The sequence below is a fragment of the Oryctolagus cuniculus genome (genome assembly GCF_964237555.1).
Source record: "Oryctolagus cuniculus chromosome 16 unlocalized genomic scaffold, mOryCun1.1 SUPER_16_unloc_1, whole genome shotgun sequence".
In the NCBI taxonomy this organism is placed as follows: domain Eukaryota; kingdom Metazoa; phylum Chordata; class Mammalia; order Lagomorpha; family Leporidae; genus Oryctolagus; species Oryctolagus cuniculus.
The window spans coordinates 4046259-4063766 of NW_027208201.1; the positions used below are offsets into that span (position 1 = coordinate 4046259).

Genomic DNA, 17508 nt, shown 5'->3' on the forward strand with positions numbered 1-17508 from the left:
CTTGAGCCCTGCACCCCATGGGAGACCAGGAGAAGCACCTGGCTCCTGCCTTTGGATCAGCGCAGTGCGCCGGCCGCAGCGTGCCGGCTGTGGTGGCCATTGGAGGGTGAACCAACGGCAAAAGGAAGACCTTTCTCTCTGTCTCTCTCTCTCACTGTCCACTCAGCCTGTCAAAAAAAAAAAAAAAGTACATACAGTACTTGCTGATGACCAAGCAAAAAAAAATTTTTTTTAATTATTTATTTGAGAGGCAGAGTTAACAGACAGAGAAAGGGAAAGACAGAGAGACAGAGAGAGAGAGAGAGAGAGAGGTCTACCAACCACTGGTTCACTCCCCAGATGGCCGCAAAGGCAGGGGCTGGGCAGATCTAAAGCCAGGAGCCAGGAGCCAGGAGCTTCTTCTGGGTCTCCCACATGGATGCAGGGACCCAAGGGCTTGGCCCATCTTCTGCTGCTTTCCCAGGCCATAGCAGAGAGCTGGATCAGAAGTGGAGCGGCTGGGACTCGAACCGCAGGTGGAGGTTTACCCTACTATGCCATAGCGCTGGCCCCCACCTTAAGGGGCCTATGTTGCAGCCTATTCCTGGAAATCTGCTATGGTTTGACTGTGACTTTTCTCCCACTGGAACTCCTGTTGAAACTTCATTCTATTGTATGGCAGTGCTGGGAGGTGGAGCCTAGTGAGAGGTTAATGGATTAATGTGTTGTTGTTGTTGTTTGTGCCAGTGCCACGATCTTGCACCTTCAGAACTGTGAGCTGAAATAAACCTCTTTCCTTCATTGTAAATTCTCTGATCTTACATATTCTATTAGAGCAACACAAAACGAACACACACACAGAGACACGCACACATACACACATGTGTGTCCGCATCCAGGAAAGACCTGACAAGTCCAAGGTCTCCTCCCTGGCTGACGCCGGACCTCCTGTGCAGGCAGGCAGCAAAGGCTAAGGCAGAGCTGCAGACTCCCCGGCTGGGCCCCAAGAGGCAGACAGAGATCCTTGACAAATGTCAACAGGAATGCGTAGAGATCTCTGTTCGGTCGCTAGGTAACCATTAAGCAAAGCTACTCCTGCGGTCTCTGGTCAGTCACTGGCTATCCATTAGTAGTTGAGCACAGACTTCAGTGGCTATACCTGACAGAGAATGCAGAATTCATTCGAAGAAATCATTAAACAAGTAAACAACCAGCAACAACGGGTCTTGAGGTTTATATATGATTTCTGTAGTGGCTATATTTTATAATTTGCAAAACCTAGTTTTCCAAAAAAAAAAAACAGTTATAACATATGCAAAGACAAGAACAACTATTTCTACACAGAAGGGAAAATGTACATAGGAATTGTCCTGAGAAAGCCCAGATGTTGGACTTAACTAGACAAGGACTTTAAATATTTATTTTTTACAAAGCAAAATTTATTTATTTATTTATTTATTGCCAGACAGAGTTAGACAGTGAGAGAGAGAGACAGAGAGAAAGGTCCTCCCTCCATTGGTTCACCCCCCAAATGGCCACCATGGCTTCTCGATCTCCCATGTGGGTGCAGGGCCCAAGCACCCGTAAATATTTATTTTTATGTCTTTGAAAGGCAAAGGTACAGATAGAGAGGAGGAGAGAAAGAGAGACAGAGAGAGATCTTCAATCTGCTGGTTCACCCCCCAATGGCCCTAATGGCCAGGGCTGGGCCAGGTCAAAATCACTAGCCCAAAGCCTTCCCAGGTCTCCTTTCTGGGTTCAGGAGCCCAGGCACTTGGGTCATCTTCCACTGCTTTCCCAGGAACATCAGTAGGAGCTGGATCAGAAGTAGAGTAGCTGGGTTGTTTTTTGTTTTGTTTTTGTTTTTGTTTTACAATTTATTTTATTTATTTGACAGAGTTACAAAGAGAGGTAGACACACATACAGAAAGAGAGAGAGAGAGAGAGAGAGTGAGGTCTTCCATCTGCTGGTTCACTCCCCAAATGGCTGCAATGGCCAGAGTTGAGACGATCTGAAGCCAGGAGCCAGAAGCTTCTTCTGGGTCTCCCACATGGATACAGGAGTCCAAGGACTTGGGCCACCTTCTATTGTTTTCCCAGACTACAGCAGAGAGCTGGATCAGAAGCAGAACAGCTGGGACCTAAACCGGCGCCCATATAGGATGCCAGCACTGTGGGCTGGGGCTTTAACCGACTATGCTACAGTGCTGGCCCCAAGCAGCTAGGTTTTGAACCAGGGCCCATAGGGGGTGCCAGCACATAGGTGGAGGCTTAACCCGCTACACTGCAACACTGCCCCCCTAAATACTTTAAATAGCTATTTTTAAAGGATAGAAGGAGAGAGAGAGAGAGATCTTCCACCTGCCGGTTCACTCCCCAAATAGTTGCTGGGCTGGGCCCGTCCAAAACTAGGAGCCTGAAACTCCATCTATGTCTCCCATGCAGATGGCAGGGACCTAAAAACTTGGGTCATCTTCTGCTGTTCTCTGTTAGTGTGCCTGGGAAAGCAGCCGAGGATGGCCCAAGTCTTTGGGCCCCTGCACCCATGTGGGAGACCCGGATGAAGCTCCTGGCTCTTGGCTTTGGTCCAACCAAGCCCTGGCTGTTGCAGCCATTTGAGGAATGAACCAGCAGATAGAAGATCAATTTCTCTCTCTCTCTCTCCCCTACCCCCGTAACTCTGCCTTTCAAATAAATAAAAATAAATATCAAAAAAAAAAAATGTTCTAGGCCAGCACCGCCGCTCACTAGGTTAATTCTCCGCCTGCAGCACAGGCACCCCGGGTTCTAGTCCCGGTCGGGGCGCCAGATTCTGTCCCGGATGTTCCTCTTCCAGGCCAGCTCTCTGCTGTGACCCAGGAAGGCAGTGGAGGATGGCCCAGATCCTTGGGCCCTGCACCTGCATGAGAGACCAGGAGGAAGCACCTGGCTCCTGACTTCAGATCGGCACAGTGCACCAGCTGTAGCAGCCACTGGGGGGTGAACCAATGGAAAAAGGAAGACCTTTCTCTCTGTCTCTCTCTCTCTCTCTCTCTAACTCTGCCGGTCAAACAAAAAATGTTCTAAAAGAAAAAGCTATCAGCCAAAAATTCTATATTGAGCTAAAGTAGCTTTTCTGCCATTGATAGGAATAATAAAATGAGATGGAAACACAGCAATGAACGAAACTTGAAAATAGCGTGCTGGGAAAAAGAAGTCAGGCATAGATGGTCACATAAGATGTGGTCCACGTGACTATTTACAGAATGGGCCAGGCTCTGGGACACCTGCTAATAGGCACCCTCATCCCTTCACATGTTCTCCAGCTCCAGCCATAGATGTCAGCTGTCGCTCCCCCATTCACGGAGGAACGACACTAGACCCTGCGCTGTTCTTTTGTCTGCTCGGCCCTTCCCGGGTTTGCTGCTGGTCCTTCCCAGGTTGGCTGCCGACCCCTCCACCTCCGTGGAGGGGCCGCTCCCCCTGCCACTTTCCCCACTTCCGCGGGGGAGTGGCACACCGCCGGCCGGCTCTCTCGGGGGCTGCTCAGGTATTCCTTCAGATGTTCCTGGTGCGTGTTGTCTCTCTCCTCCTTTATAGTCCTCTTCCACCAATCCCAACTCTGCTACCCACACGCCGAGCACGCTGCTCTCCTCCAATCAGGAGCAGCTCCTGCAGTTTATTGGTCGAACTGGAGGCAGCTGCATAGAAGCTGTTTACTCCTCTCCCAGCGCCATATTGTGGGAGAGAAGATGCATAGAATAAGTCTTAATTCCAGTAATTTAGTCTAGTCCGAGTTGCTCCCCACAGTCAGCCACGACACCCCCACGCCCTGCCCAAACTCCTGCCCCACAGAGCCTGTGAGTGAGCCTATTAAAAACCATCGCTGTTTTATGTCGCTAAGTCCTGGGCTTACACAGCAATAAAAAAAAAAAAAAAAAAAAAAAAAAGCAAACTGGAACAGCTGCTCTTGCTCAAGGCTGGGGTTGGTTGGTGGAGAGCCCAGGCCACAAGGAGGATGCAGCCGGCTGCCTGTCATGTCCCAGGCGAGCTTAGGCTTGCTCCTGGGAAGCTGCGGAGTGGCCAGAGCAGGGCAACACAGCTGAGCAGATGGCTCCAGGAACCTGCATCCCCACAGACAGATCCAGAAAGCAAGCAGAAATCTCAGCCCTAACGTTGCCAGAACTCTGGGCTACACAGCTTCACAGCACTCAAGCGAGTGCTGCATCAAGAAGCAGCCATTTTCGGGAGCGGGCCTCTGGCCCAGTGGTTCAGACACTGCCTGGAATGCCCGGATCTCCTACCGGAGGAGCCTGGGGGTGCTGTGGTACAGCCAGTAAACGTAGGTGATGCCAGCATCCCATATGGGCACCGGCTGGTGTCCACTTCAGATCCAGCTCGCTGCTAATGGCCTGGAAAAGCACTGGAGGATGACCCAAGTTCTTGGGCCCCTGCACCCACGTGGGAGACCCAGATGGAGTTCCGGGCTCCTCACTTTGGCCTGGCCAGCCCTGGCCGTTGCAGCCATCTGGGGAGTGAACCAGCAGATGGAAGACCTCTCTCTGCCTTTCAAATAAATAAATAAAAGATATTTTTTAAAAGACACATGTGTATACAAGGGGTTTAGAAAGCCAGGGGCCGCCTAGGACAACATGCACACTCGGAAAACAGGATGACCCCAGGCTTTGCCTTAGGTTGACCCCTAAGTTCAGTACAAGCCTGGGCGAGTGCAGAGCGAGCGCTCGGGCAGAGACAGTCTACAAAGCCGAGGAGGGGGTTGTGTTTCGTGCTTCTTTGCTTGCTATTTTACCTCCTGGGGCTGCAAAACAAAAAATATGTCAAAATATTAACAGAACACAAGCTAAGGAACAGAGACATCAGGGACCACGTATAATAAGGACTACGATCTCTGCAAAACTATCTTGGCCAAGTCACCAAAGGGATTGCTACAGCCTTCAGAAATAAGACCCAACAAACCGGGGCCAGCGTAGTAGGTAAAGCCACCTGCAGTGCAGGCATCCCATATGGGCGCCGGTTCCAGTCCCAGCTGCTCCTTTTCTGATCCAGCTCTCTGCTGTGGCCTGGAAAAGCAGTAGAAGATGGCCCAAGTCCTTGGGCCCCTGCACCCCAAGTGGGAGACCTGGAGAAGGCTCCTGGCTCCTGGCTTCGGATGGCTACAGTTCTAGATGTTGCAGCCATTTGGGGAGGGAACCAGTGGATGGAAGATCTCTCTCTCTCTCTCTCTCTCTCTCTCTCTCTGCCTCTCCGTAACTCTGCCTTTCAAATAAATAAATCTTTATATATATATATATATATATATATATATATATATATATATAAGCAAACCTTGAGACAGGGGAAGAATATCATATCAAAAGTGACCACAGAGGCCGGCGCCGTGGCTCAATAGGCTAATCCTCCACCTTGCGGCGCCGGCACACCGGGTTCTAGTCCCGGTTGGGGCGCCGGATTCTGTCCCGGTTGCCCCTCTTCCAGGCCAGCTCTCTGCTATGGCCAGGGAGTGCAGTGGAGGATGGCCCAGGTGCTTGGGCCCTGCACCCCATGGGAGACCAGGAAAAGCACCTGGATCCTGGCTCCTGCCAATGGATCAGCGCGGTGCGCCGGCTGCAGCGGCGGCCATTGGAGGGTGAACCAACGGCAAAGGAAGACCTTTCTCTCTCTGTCTCTCTCACTGTCCACTCTGCCTGTCAAAAAAAAAAAAAAAAAAAAAAAAGTGACCACAGAGGCAGCACTGTGGTATAGTGGGTAAGGCCACCGCCTGCAATGCCGGCATCCAATATGGGCACCGGTTCAAGTCCCGGCTGCTCCACTTCTGATCCAGATCTCTGCTATGGCCTGGGAAAACAGTAGAAGATGGCTCAGATGCTTGGGCTCCTGCACCCACATGGGAGACCTAGAAGAAGCTCCTGGCTCCTGGCTTCGGATCTATGCAGCTGCAGCTGTTTTGGCCATCTGGGGAGTAAACCAGCAGATGGAAGACCTCTCTCTTTCTCTCTCTCTTTCTCTCCTCTCTCTCTCTGCCTCTGCCTCGCTGTAACTCTGCCTTTCAAATAAATGAATAAAAGGAAGGAAGGAAGGAAGGAAGGAAGGAAGGAAGGAAGGAAGGAAGGAAGGAAGGAAGGAAGGAAGGAAGGAAGGAAGGAAGAGTAGAGGGAGGGAGAGGAGAGGGAGAGAGGGAGAGAGGGAGAGAGGGAGAGAGGGAGAGAAAGAGGGGCTGGCACTGTGGCGCAATGGGTTAATGTCCTGGCCTAAAGCACCAGCATCCAATATGGGTGCCGGTTCGAGTCCCAGCTGCTCCTCTTCAGATCCAGCTCTCTGCTATGGCCTGGGAAAGCAGTAGAAGATGGCCCATGGATGGTGCCGTGGCTTACTTGGCTAATCCTCTGCCTGCAGCACCGGCACCCTGGGGTTCTAGTTCTGGTTGGGGCACCAGGTACTAGTCCCGGTTTCTCCTCTTCCAGTCTAGCTCTCTTCTGTGGCCCGGGAGTGCAGTGGAGGATGGCCCAAGTGCTTGGGTCCCTGCACCCGCATGGGAGACCAGGAAGAAGCACCTGGCTCCTGGCTTTGAATTGGCGTAGCACCGGCCGTGGCAGCCATTAGGGGAGTGAACCAATAGAAGGAAGACCTTTCTCTCTGTCTCTCTCTCACTGTCTATAACTCTCTCATTGTCTCTCACTGTCTAACTCTGCCTGCCAAAAAATAAAAAAAAAAAGAAGAAGAAGAAGACGGCCCAAGTCCTTGGGCCCCTGCACCCACGTGGGAGACCCGGAAGAAGATCCTGGCTCCTGGCTTCAGATCGGCGCAGCTCCAGCTGTTGCGGCCAATTGGGGAGTGAACCAGCAGTTGAAAGATCTCTCTCTCTCTCTACCTCTCCTCTCTCTGTGTAACTCTGACTTTCAAATAAATAAACCTTTTTAAAAAAAAAAAGGAAGAAGAAAGAAAGAGAGAGAGAGAGAGAGACCTGGAGACTTAGTCCTGTTAAAAGCTTGGAAGGAAGGACCCCCTTCAGATCACTACAGCCTAAGTGGAAGGGACCTTACCAGGTGCTACTAAGCACACCTACTTCAGTAAAATTACCAAGCATTCCAGGCTGGGTACATTTGTCAAGGATTAAACTTCGACCTCTTGAGTCTCCACTGGTGAATCCAAACGATACTACGGCTTATTCCTGTGAGCCAATCAGAGATCTTAAATACCTCCTCAAAAAGCAAAAAGAGAAGTAACGCTTTGGCTTTAGTCATGCCCAAAATGCTATACTTTAAGGCAGACAAAGTGTACATACCTCTCCTGATGCTTTCTGGGAGCTGTTACAGGCAGAAGAACTCGGTGAGTTCTTCAATGATAGTGAGTGAACGTCCTGATGAGCCCCTGAAGCTGATTTTAAAAACCTGACCATAGGGGCTGGTGCTGTGGCGCAGCGGGTTAAAGCCTGGGAAAGCAGTAGAAGATGGCCCAAGTCCTTGGGCCCTTGCACCCGTGTGGGAGTCCCAGAGGAAGCTCCTGGATCCTGCTTCGGATCAGTACAACTCCAGGCATTGTGGCCATTTGGGGAGTGAACCGGCAGATGGAAGACATCTCTCTCTGTCTCTACTTCTCTCTGTAGTTCCGTCTTTCAAACAAATAAAATAAATTTTAAAGAAAACTGACCATACATCTGAGTAATCTGGCCTACACTTCAGGCCGGCTCCTACAGCATCAGTGGACTCCCTGTCTAAGTAGTTATGGACAATAGACAGGCCCTGGAATATGTGTTAATAGAACAAGGGGGAATGTGCACAATGATTAATAGAATCTGCCACCTTTACTCAGATAGTAGCTGTCGCTCCCTTGCCCGCAAAGGAACGATGCTGCTCCCAGCTGATCGGTCTTCAGTAGACTTTTATTTAAACAGGATAGAAAGAGAAACCCTTGAGCAAGGGGAGCTCCGAAAGAAAGGGGAAGCTCCTGTACCACATCACAAACAGCTTATATAGTATATCATTGCAGACGCATGTAATGCAAGCTTAGTCCATGCTACAGTCCATGCGGCGGCGCTCCAATCAGTGCCTGATCACGCACAGTCCATGCGCTCCTTGTCCAACCATAAAGGTGATCACGCGCCTTCATCCAATCAAGCTCCTGATCACGTAGCAGGTGAGTCAGGTGCTAACAACAAGCTTCCACTTGATGTTTTCTCAGCCTTGGTCAGTGGGAAAAGAAGTATGGGAAGCCCCAAGGCCGTAGTTGTTCTGACTCTAGCCTGGGGTTATGAAACGGTCCCGATATCACAGCTCAACAGAAACCATAAACATGCACACAGCAGTAACTATTGCAAACGGTCAGCAAGCTAAGCCTTAGCATGTGGGCCCATGGCCGGCTCATGGGTCCCCACAGTAGCATGTTCACTGAGAGGGACATTCAAACCCTCTGTGTGCAAGCTAAATGGTTTTATAATCCACATAGGCTTAGCCTACGACCACCTGCTGTCTGGGAGATGGTGAGATGTGCTCTTTCCATCTTAAGGGGCACACCATTCACAATTGGTTTTGTTCTGATTTTGCTCACGCTGATTGACAAACTTCTATGTTTCAGAACTCAATGACTTCTGAGGATAATGATGGCCATGCAGGGGACACAGACATTGGCAGTGACTGAAAGTGCTCCAGTTCATGAAACAAATTCATTAGATGAGATAGGCAGAGACTTCTGGACCGAGGACAGGCAGCCTGTGCCCCTAATAAGCAGGAAGCAGCTATAGAAGATAGGATGATTCTACACACTTCAGTATCCCTTAAGATTAAGGTCTGGGGGCTGGCACTGTGGCATAGTAGGTAAAGCCACCACCTGCAATGCCAGCATCCCATATGGGCACCATTTTGAGATCTGGCTGCTCCGCTTCTGATCCAGCTCTCTGCTGTGGCCTGGGAAAGCAGTGGAAGATGGCCCAAGTCCTTGGACCCCTGCACCCATGTGGGAGACCCAGAAGAAGCTCCTGGCTCCTGGCTTCAGATCAGCGCAGCTCTGGCCATTACAGCCAGTTGGGAAATGAACCAGTGGATGGAAGACTGATCTCTCTCCCTCTCTCTCTCTCTCTCTCTCTGCCTCTCCTCTCCATGTGTGTAACTCTGACTTGCAAATAAATTAATTTAAAAAAGATTAAAGTCTGGAGTCTCTCGGGGGGGAATGATATAGGCAGGCAGATAGGATAAAACTGATTATATTTGTAACCTGGAGACCACGCCCTCCACCACACCCCCTGTGTGATCTCATGCCCCTACCTGATCTCACCTGGATGCCCACCTGCCCATCAGACTATGTAACCACGTCCCTTTGAAAAGCATATAAAAGACAAGAAGCGCCCCAAAATCTCTCTGTCTTAGTGCAGCTTTGCTGCCGCGCTAAGCTACCTCTGGCTGCTCATAACCATATGCTCCACGTCGCTAGCTCCTGGCCTGCTCTCTGCTTGTATGGACCCAGCTCAGCTTCTAGACTTCTCTTTCTCCCCTAAATAGACAGAAACCTCCCATTCCTTGGGTCCACTCCTCCCCCGCCCCACCCCCCACACCTGCGGTACTGAGGTTGGGCTGGGGCTTGAACCAAGAGCCCAGAACTCCATTTAGGTCTCCCATGTCAGTGGCAGGAACCCAGTTATTAAGTCATCATCACCGCCTCCCAGGGTCTGCAATGGTGGGAAGCTGGAGGCTGGAGCTGGCACTTGAACTCAGGTATTCCAATGTGGTATTCCAACTCTCCTGCAAAAAAAAAAAAAAATAGTGACCACATTACAGGGGCAGGAGCTGTGGCACAGTGCGTTAAACCACCACCTGCAACACCAGTATCACATGGTCCATGCCAGTTCCTTTCCCGGCTGCTCCACTTCCCATCCAGCTTCCTGCTAATGCACATGGGAAAACAGCAGAAGATGGCCAGAGTCCTTGGGCCCCTGCACCCACGTGGGAGTCTCAGATGAAGCTCCTGGCTCCTGGCTTTGGATCAGCCCATCTAGCCATTGTGGCCATTCAGGGACTGAACCAGTGAACAGAAGATCTCTCTCTCTCTCTCTCTCTCTCCCTCACTCTCTCTGTAACTCTGCCTTTCAAATGAATAAACAAAGCTTTAAAAATGGCCCCACATTACAAATATTAAAACATCTAGTTTTCTTTTTTTGAGCTTAAGGTCTAAGATGAGAACCAGCACTGCACCATTTCTGAGACATTCCATTGCTCAGAACAAGACATGAAGCCAGTTCAGGTTCAAGGTTGGGGAAAAGACCCCATCTCTTAGCAGAAGGAGCTACAAGTACTGTGGTCTTCTTTGCAACCCTCATGACAAAGTGTGAGCTATGAGTCCACATGGATCAGCTTTCACAATGGAAGAATTCTGAGTCCAAAGTTTAATTCAGAGCTGAGTGCTTAGCCTAGCATTTAAGACACTATGTCCCACATTGGAATACCCAAGTTCAAGTTCCAGTCCCAGTTCCAGCCTCCAGCTTCCCACCATTGCAGACCCCGGGAGGCAGTGATGATGACTCAAATAATTGGGTTCCTGCCACTGACATGGGAGACCTAAATGGAGTTCCAGGCTCCTGGCTCAAGCCCCAGCCCAGCCCCAGCTACTGCAGGTGTTGGGGGTGGGGCGGGGGAGGAGTGGACCCAACCAATGGGAGATTTCTGTCTATCTGCTTCTCTCTCTCTCTCTCTCTCTCTCTCTCTCTGCCTATCAAATATAAATAATTTAAAACAGCAGTTTTTAAAAGGCCAGATTAATGCATCAAAGGTTTACTACAAGCATTGCACCAAGAAAACTATTCCTGCTAAAAATGACTTCTCTCAATTCGAGCTGAAAGCAAACAAACTTTGGAAACGGTTTCACCGCACTAAATAGAAAAGTGATCGGGAATGTAATTGGCCAAATGCAGCTTATGATTGAAAGTCTCTTCCAACAGACATTTGTTGGATTTTTTCCCCCACTGGTGCTTATAAAAATGGAATCAAAGTGTCCCCAGAATAAAACCGTCCTTTGTGTGAACTTGGTAGCGTGAGAAGGAGACGGTCAGATGTGTTTGATTCTTATCCTCCAGACACAAGCTGCTGCTGATGTCCCGGGCAAGGCCCCGGAAACCAACCGGGCACGACTTCTTTCTCAGGGTGCCCTGGATCCCACGCAGGCCTGAGCCTCTGCACACCCCTCCGTCCCCCTCATCCCAGCTGCTATTCCAGGCCCAGAGGCCCTGGGTTTTTATGCACCAGAAGCTGTGGCTCATGCCAAACCTCTGAGGAGGTCACTCCTGGGAAGCCGTGACCTGGCAGTAGTGGTGAGCCCCCTGATCTTGTCCTGGTGATGGCTGCTCAGCCCCCTGCACACAAGGCAGCCAGCTCAGGTTGTCCCCCTGCTGGCCATTTTAGTCCCCATCTCATGCTGGCCTCCGTGCCTCCCATCCCTAGCCAAGTCCCTGGGCGTCCTTGCTCCTCCCACGCCCACTGAGGGGTCAGCACTCTCCGTGAAATTCGGGCACAATCCATATTTTGCAGCCTAAGCGCACAAGCTGGCTTTAGAAGAACAAGAAAGCTCTTCTCCTTTTTTTTTTTAAATGAGGGAGGTGGTCTGTGAATGCAGAGGGAGAGGAGGAATGCATTATAACTGGGATTTATTTTTACCCATCAAGATTTGGGGGGCTTTTCTTAACAGATTAACAGATTTTTAACAGACGCAGCATAGATAGGGAGAGGGAGGGGAGGAGACGCGGGTGGAGGCCGAGGGAACTGGACAGGGGCCGCCAAACCGGTGGGTGCCAGCCCTTCCTCCCAAGATGTGACACTCCCCAGACTGCGGGCGTCCTGCTGGCGCGCCCCGCCCCACTTGCACCCCTCCCTCCGGGCCCCCTTTTTCGGCCCCACTTCTGAACGTGCTTTGTCACCTGCCCTACCCGGTCCAGGACGCCGCCTGCAGTCAGGGACCGCCCCCCCCGCCCCCTCCCCCCGGTGTCTCTCCACTACCCGTCGAAGAGTCATAGGCCCATTTGCTCGTTCGTTCATCGCTCACACGTGGTCCCCGGGTGCAGGGCAATGCTAGGCACCTGGGGGAGAGCTGACCCAGGCCCTACATCCCAGCCCCCTCCCCGTGGAGCTGTCAGGCCAGGAGTTGGGGGGGAAGGGGAGGGCCGTACCCATAGCGGTCATCAGAGCTTTGATGGTGGGACCTGCGACACCGAGAGGTTCAAAGAAGACCCTGATCCCGGCCCAGACAGGGCAAGGGTAGGGCCTGCCTCTTCTACATTAGCCCCCCAACCCCAACCGCCCCGCCCGCAGCACCGAGCCAGATTCGGAGGATGCACATTCTGGCCATGCCCCCTCTCGACCCAACCCACGAGCCCCTCCCTTATCTGATCCCGCCCCATTGGTGGCCTAAACCACGCCCCGTCTTAGCCCCTCCTCCATTTCATTCAGACCAGGCCTCGAGTCCCACCGCCCAGGACGTCAACCTCTCACCTATCTCACGACTTCATTGGTCGGAGAGCGTCGTCTCCCCGCCCTCCTTCGCTGTCATTGGCTTCCCAGGTGTCAGTCTTCTTCATAGCACCCCAACAGTTGCCAGGGCTGAGGTTTGAGGGGCAGATAATAATGGACGTCTCAGGACGTCTCGTTATTGGGCAGAAAGCCCGGCTCTGGGCGGGGCTTGGTGCCAAATGCTAGGCCGCCTCTGCCTGGCGTTCCTCTGGGCCTCAGCCTTTCCTCAGAGACACACCCCTCACCCCTCACTATTGGTCCTTCCAGCTGTTGATCAACAGGATTCCTCATTTCGATAGGCAAAACAACCCGTCCTTCATCTCTTCCCTTATTTCAATTCGCTTGTCTTTTCAGAGGCGGTAACCTTCTGACCGTAGCCAGGGCCCCCTCTCACGGAATGGCCACGGATTGGGCAAATACCCTGTCACTCTTGGACGGTGGGCGGAGACAGAGTATCTGGGGGCGGTGAATTGGCTGACCGGGCCTCGGGGGCGGGGCAGCGGCTCCTGTCAGCGGGTGAAATGGCAGCAGCGGAGCCGGCGGCGGCCGCGGTCCCGGGGGGCGGCTGAGGGGGCCGGGCCGGGGCTGCGGGGCTAGCGGCTCGGCGGGTATCTGGCAGCGCGGCCCGGGACGGCGAGGCTCCAAACGGGAGATGGCGGCGCGCTCGGTGCAGGTAGGGTGGCGCGGGCCGGGCCTCCCGGGCGCCTGCTCCGGCTGGGCTGGCGGCTCCGCGCTGCGGCCCGTGGGGGCCGGGCAAGACCGCGACTCGGGCCGCCTCGCCCCGGAACCCGCGTCGGGTGCCTCGGCACAACCAGCCTCGATCCTCGGGCCCCGGCGCCCACCACCCTCGTTTCCGATTCCCTCCGGACCCCTCCCCGGGGGGACCCTGCAGCTCTCCCCCCTCCCCCACCATGTCTCCTCCCCGTGAGGCCCCCGCAGGCCCAAGACCCCCGCCCACCCTTTCGACTGACTCTCGAGACCCCTCCCTGGGGTCCCCTGCAGGACTGCCCCATCCCCCACTCCACAGACCCGCCCCCAACAAGCGTCCCCAACCCCGGGCTCCAGGACCCCTGCCCAACCTCTGCCCTGATTTCTCAGGACCCCTCTCACCTGCACAGTTCTTGTCCTCCCGTCCCCCACCCACTCCTGTCTCACCCTTTGCCCCAGACATGCCCCCACCTCTGCCCAAGGAGACGAGCCCCATGGCCATACCCCTCCTCTCAGATCCTACAGGACCCCTCTCTTGCCTCTCTGACTCAGGATTCCGATCTATCATCATCCTCTGTCCAACCTGCTGGCCTTGTTCCCCTGCAGCCTCCCAGGCCCAAGGGCACCCCTAAAGATCACTCCTGGGGTCCCCCCAGCTCTCTCTGGTGACTCCACACATCCCTATTCTGACCAGTCTAGATCTGGACTTCCTACAAAATCCACATTCACCTCCCGCCTAGGAGGTTTCCTGAGCCGCCCCCTCCCCGCCCATAGACACGCCCTCGCCACCTGCCTGTCTGAGAGCCCCAAACACACACAGGGGTCCTTTGGATTCCCCCAACACACAGAGAAACTGAGGGGCCTCCACACAGACCCGGGCATTTGGGATTGCACACGCACACTGCCCAGCGCTGCTACAGACACCTCAGATCTTACCTGCCCAGGCCCTCCTGGAGGTCCGGCTCAGACAGTCAGACTGGGGGATGACTGCGCTGTGCCCCAGGCAGCCAGCCTGCCCCTCCACGCCAGCCTCCCTGAGCCGACACCCGTCCTGGGGCCCTGGAGGGTGGCGGGGTCCCAGTGCCTCACTGGGAACCTGCCCCAGGCCGCTTCCCCTCACCCCATCTCCCCCCACTTTTCCAAAGGGCAGGACACTCTCTCCTGCACCAAAGTGCCCCACTCCCTGATTTGTGCCACCAGCCCCCATCCCTGGGGCTGGGCTGCCCCTGGCCCCAGTCCTGAGGTCTGATCACACTGGCAGGACCAACATGCCGGACCCCATCACACCTGCCGGCCCCCAACGGCTCAGCCAGTGCTGCCGTCCAGGCTGCTCTTCAGGGCTGGCCCCTGACAATCCTCGTGAGTGCTTTCACCCACGACCCAGACGCCACGCCTCCCTTCTCCCCTGGCATTGGAGACCCGCTGGGGCTGGGGCGGGGGCAGCCAGCTCTTTGTGAAGGAGTGTTTTCAGAAGGCAAAAATGCGCTGAAGAGGCTTGGGGTGTTGGGGAGAGGTTGTGATGGTGGTGGGGATGGGCTTCATTTGTGCCCCTCAGCCAAGCTGGGATTGAACCAGAAGACCTGTATCCCCTTGTCTTTCCGGTTTGGATTGGCTCTTCCCGCCGGCCTGGGGTCCCACCTGTGGGCTCCCCAGGGCTTCTGCGGTTGACTGCGGGTGGTTTGGAAGGAACGGCAGGTGGCTTGGCCCCGGCACAAAGGATGAGGCGAGACAGAGGAGAGAGGAGACGACAGAACAGGCGAGACGCTGTGGCTTAGAACTGCAGGGCATGTGGGGCGGTCAGGTGGAAGCCAGCCCCCCTGCGTGGCCTGGCCCCCCGAGCCTGGGGTCTTTCTAACAGCCTGAGCGTGCCGGGAAAGCCCTAGCTGAAGAGCCCTGCTGGCTTCCCCCTGGAGCTTCACTGGCAGATCCTGGACAGCCTTAGGAAAAAGCACATCTGGGCTCAGGCCCTCAGTTTACCCCTCTAGAAAATGGGGCGAGTGAATCCTTAGAAGCAGTACTGTGCTACAGGGGAGCCAGTGGGCTGAGGGTGTGGACTTGAGTGTTCGGTGAGCGCCATGGGGAGGGGGCTGTCGCCCCCCTGTGGGTGCTGGTGAACCACGGGCAGCCCTGGTCCCTGGTTGTGCGTAAGTGGCACCTTGCTGGGTGATGACCGCCTCTCTGGGGCTGAGCTGGACTGCAGGAAGCAGGCTTGAACTGGGGCTGGGGTGAGAAATGGTTTGTTCTAGAATCTGTAGCCATGTAGGGACCTCCAGGGAGGACTGAGGAGAGCAGGCGGAGCAGGGGACTGCTGGCCAGCCATGCTGGTGCCCCACGTCGCCCTCTTCCATGACTTTTTCTTTCTTTGGGAGGCAGGCAGACAGCGAGAGCTCCCTTCTGCTGCTCCTCTCCACAAATGCCCGTGACAACCGGGGCTGGGCCGAGGTGGAAGCCAGCAGTTGGGAATTCAGTTGAGGTGTCCCACGTGAGTGACGGGAACCAAGTTGCCTGAGCTGTCACCCACTGCTTCCCAGGGTCTGTGTTAGCAGGAAGCTGGAGTCAGGAGCCGGAGCTGGGTATGGAGCCCAGGTGCTCCCAGCACGGGCTGCAGCTGTCCCAGCCAGCGTCCCGACAGCCAGGCTAAATGCCTGCCCCGGCAGAAACCCAGGACAAGACTCTGCCCACCTGCTAAAGGAAGGAGTGGCTGAAAAAGACTCCTGGAGGTCACGTGCACAGGAAGCAAACTCCAGAACCTCCCGGGGCGGGACTTTGTAGGGAAGCAGTGGGGTGGGATGGCCCCGGGGGCAGGCTGTGAACCCTGGAGGAACACACAAGGCTCCAGAGAGCTCATGAGGGGTCTCCTAGACCCGGGGACGTGCATCCATGTCTTCGTGTCTGTGCTTTGATGATGAAGGGGTTCAAAGAGGAAGGTATGTTTCAGTTCCCTCGGGCAGAACATAAAAGCCCCAGCACATCCCAGGCATTGAGTCTGGCCTCATCCCCAAGCCCCATCTGGCCCCCCTGAGACAGGAGCTGAAGCCACGTGCTCCACTTACATATTATCTCATTTAACGCTCCCTGGCTCTGGCAAACCAAGCTGGAGGGGCCGGGATCCAGCCTTGCCCTGGCGCTGGCCCCCTGCTGCAGCAGGGAGGCAGGAGACAGGATTCTGTACAGTGCTGCTGCCAGAGCCCAGGAAAAGGGCCCGGCGCGTCCGCAGGCATCGGGAGGGTGCAGCAGGATGACGTGTGGATGCGGTCACCAGGCAGGCGTGGCGGGAAAGGGTGTTCCAGGCAGCAGAAGGGCTTGGCCCGCGGCCCAGAGACAGAAGCAGGCGTGGATCCTCCAGGGGAGTGAGCTTGCCTGTGCCTCCTCAGATGGGCTTCATCCTGCGGGCCTTTGTGTCCTGCACGGGACACGCCTGGAGGGACCCCCCCCCCGCCCCCAGCAAAAGGGATCCACAAACCCTCGCCCTTCCCAGGGAGGTCTGGAAGCCAAACGCAGGCAGGAGAAGGAGGGAGGGTGGTTCCAGAGCTAACTCCTGTCCCCTACACCGGCCCGAGGGTCCCATGGGGGCTCACAGATGAGTCAGTCCCGGGCGAGCCCGGGACGCACAGCAGGTGCTCACCAAAGCCAAGCCTTGTTGGTGTTGGGTCTGCCCTGGAGGGCTCCCAGGGGCAGCACTGGGAGTGATGCTCAGGCAGGACACAGGTGAGGGATCGTCACATGACCTTGTTCACCCTCCCCTCGGGCCCCCACAGCCAGGACAGCTGACTGAGGAGGGCAGAAAAGATCCTGTCGGGGCCTCCAGGGCCCAGAAGGAATTAGGAGGGCTGTAGCCTTTTCCTTGTGCCGTTACAGAGACAGGAACTTGTTATGGTGGCAGAGAGTAAACTGGTAGGAATATAAGACAGGAAACTCTCTGGCTACCCCCAAGAGATTCCTCAGCTTTTAGCCTGAAGCCGCGTGTGGCTTCCCCTGCTTCTGTTGTGACGGATAATAATGAGTGCAGCTGTACTGGGTGTCATCTTTCCACAGGGTCACCACGTACAGGCAGGCCTGCCAAGCAAGGGAGGTTTATTCATGCATTCCACAAATATTAGGTGTCTGATGAGGCAATAGACTCTGGGGACCCACAGTGGGCTGCACAACGCCAGCCCCTGCCTGCATCGAACTTTCCATCCAACAGGGAGTAAACAGCACGGGCCAGGCCCTGTCCCAAGCACCTGGCAGGTATAAACTCCCACTGCTCTCAACAAAACCTGTGAGGTGGGGGCCGGTGTTGTGGTGCGGCAGGTAAAGCCACCACCTAGGATGCCAGCACCCCGTATCAGAGTGC

At 54.6% G+C, this 17508-nt stretch overlaps 1 protein-coding gene across 6 annotated transcripts in view; it reads left to right on the forward strand.

The window, feature by feature from the left end:
* The first annotated feature begins 12948 nt into the window (after positions 1 to 12948).
* EVI5L (ecotropic viral integration site 5 like) overlaps positions 12949 to 17508 on the forward strand; it is a 28319-nt gene continuing 23759 nt past the window's right edge. For 3 of the 6 annotated variants that reach the window (XM_070067530.1, XM_070067533.1, XM_070067534.1), the window contains exon 1: positions 12950 to 13137. The gene's annotated coding sequence lies outside the window, so the exon portion shown is untranslated. Of the gene's footprint in view, positions 13138 to 17508 lie in introns of all 6 variants that reach the window. The other 3 variants (XM_070067536.1, XM_070067531.1, XM_070067535.1) reach the window with 2 other exon arrangements.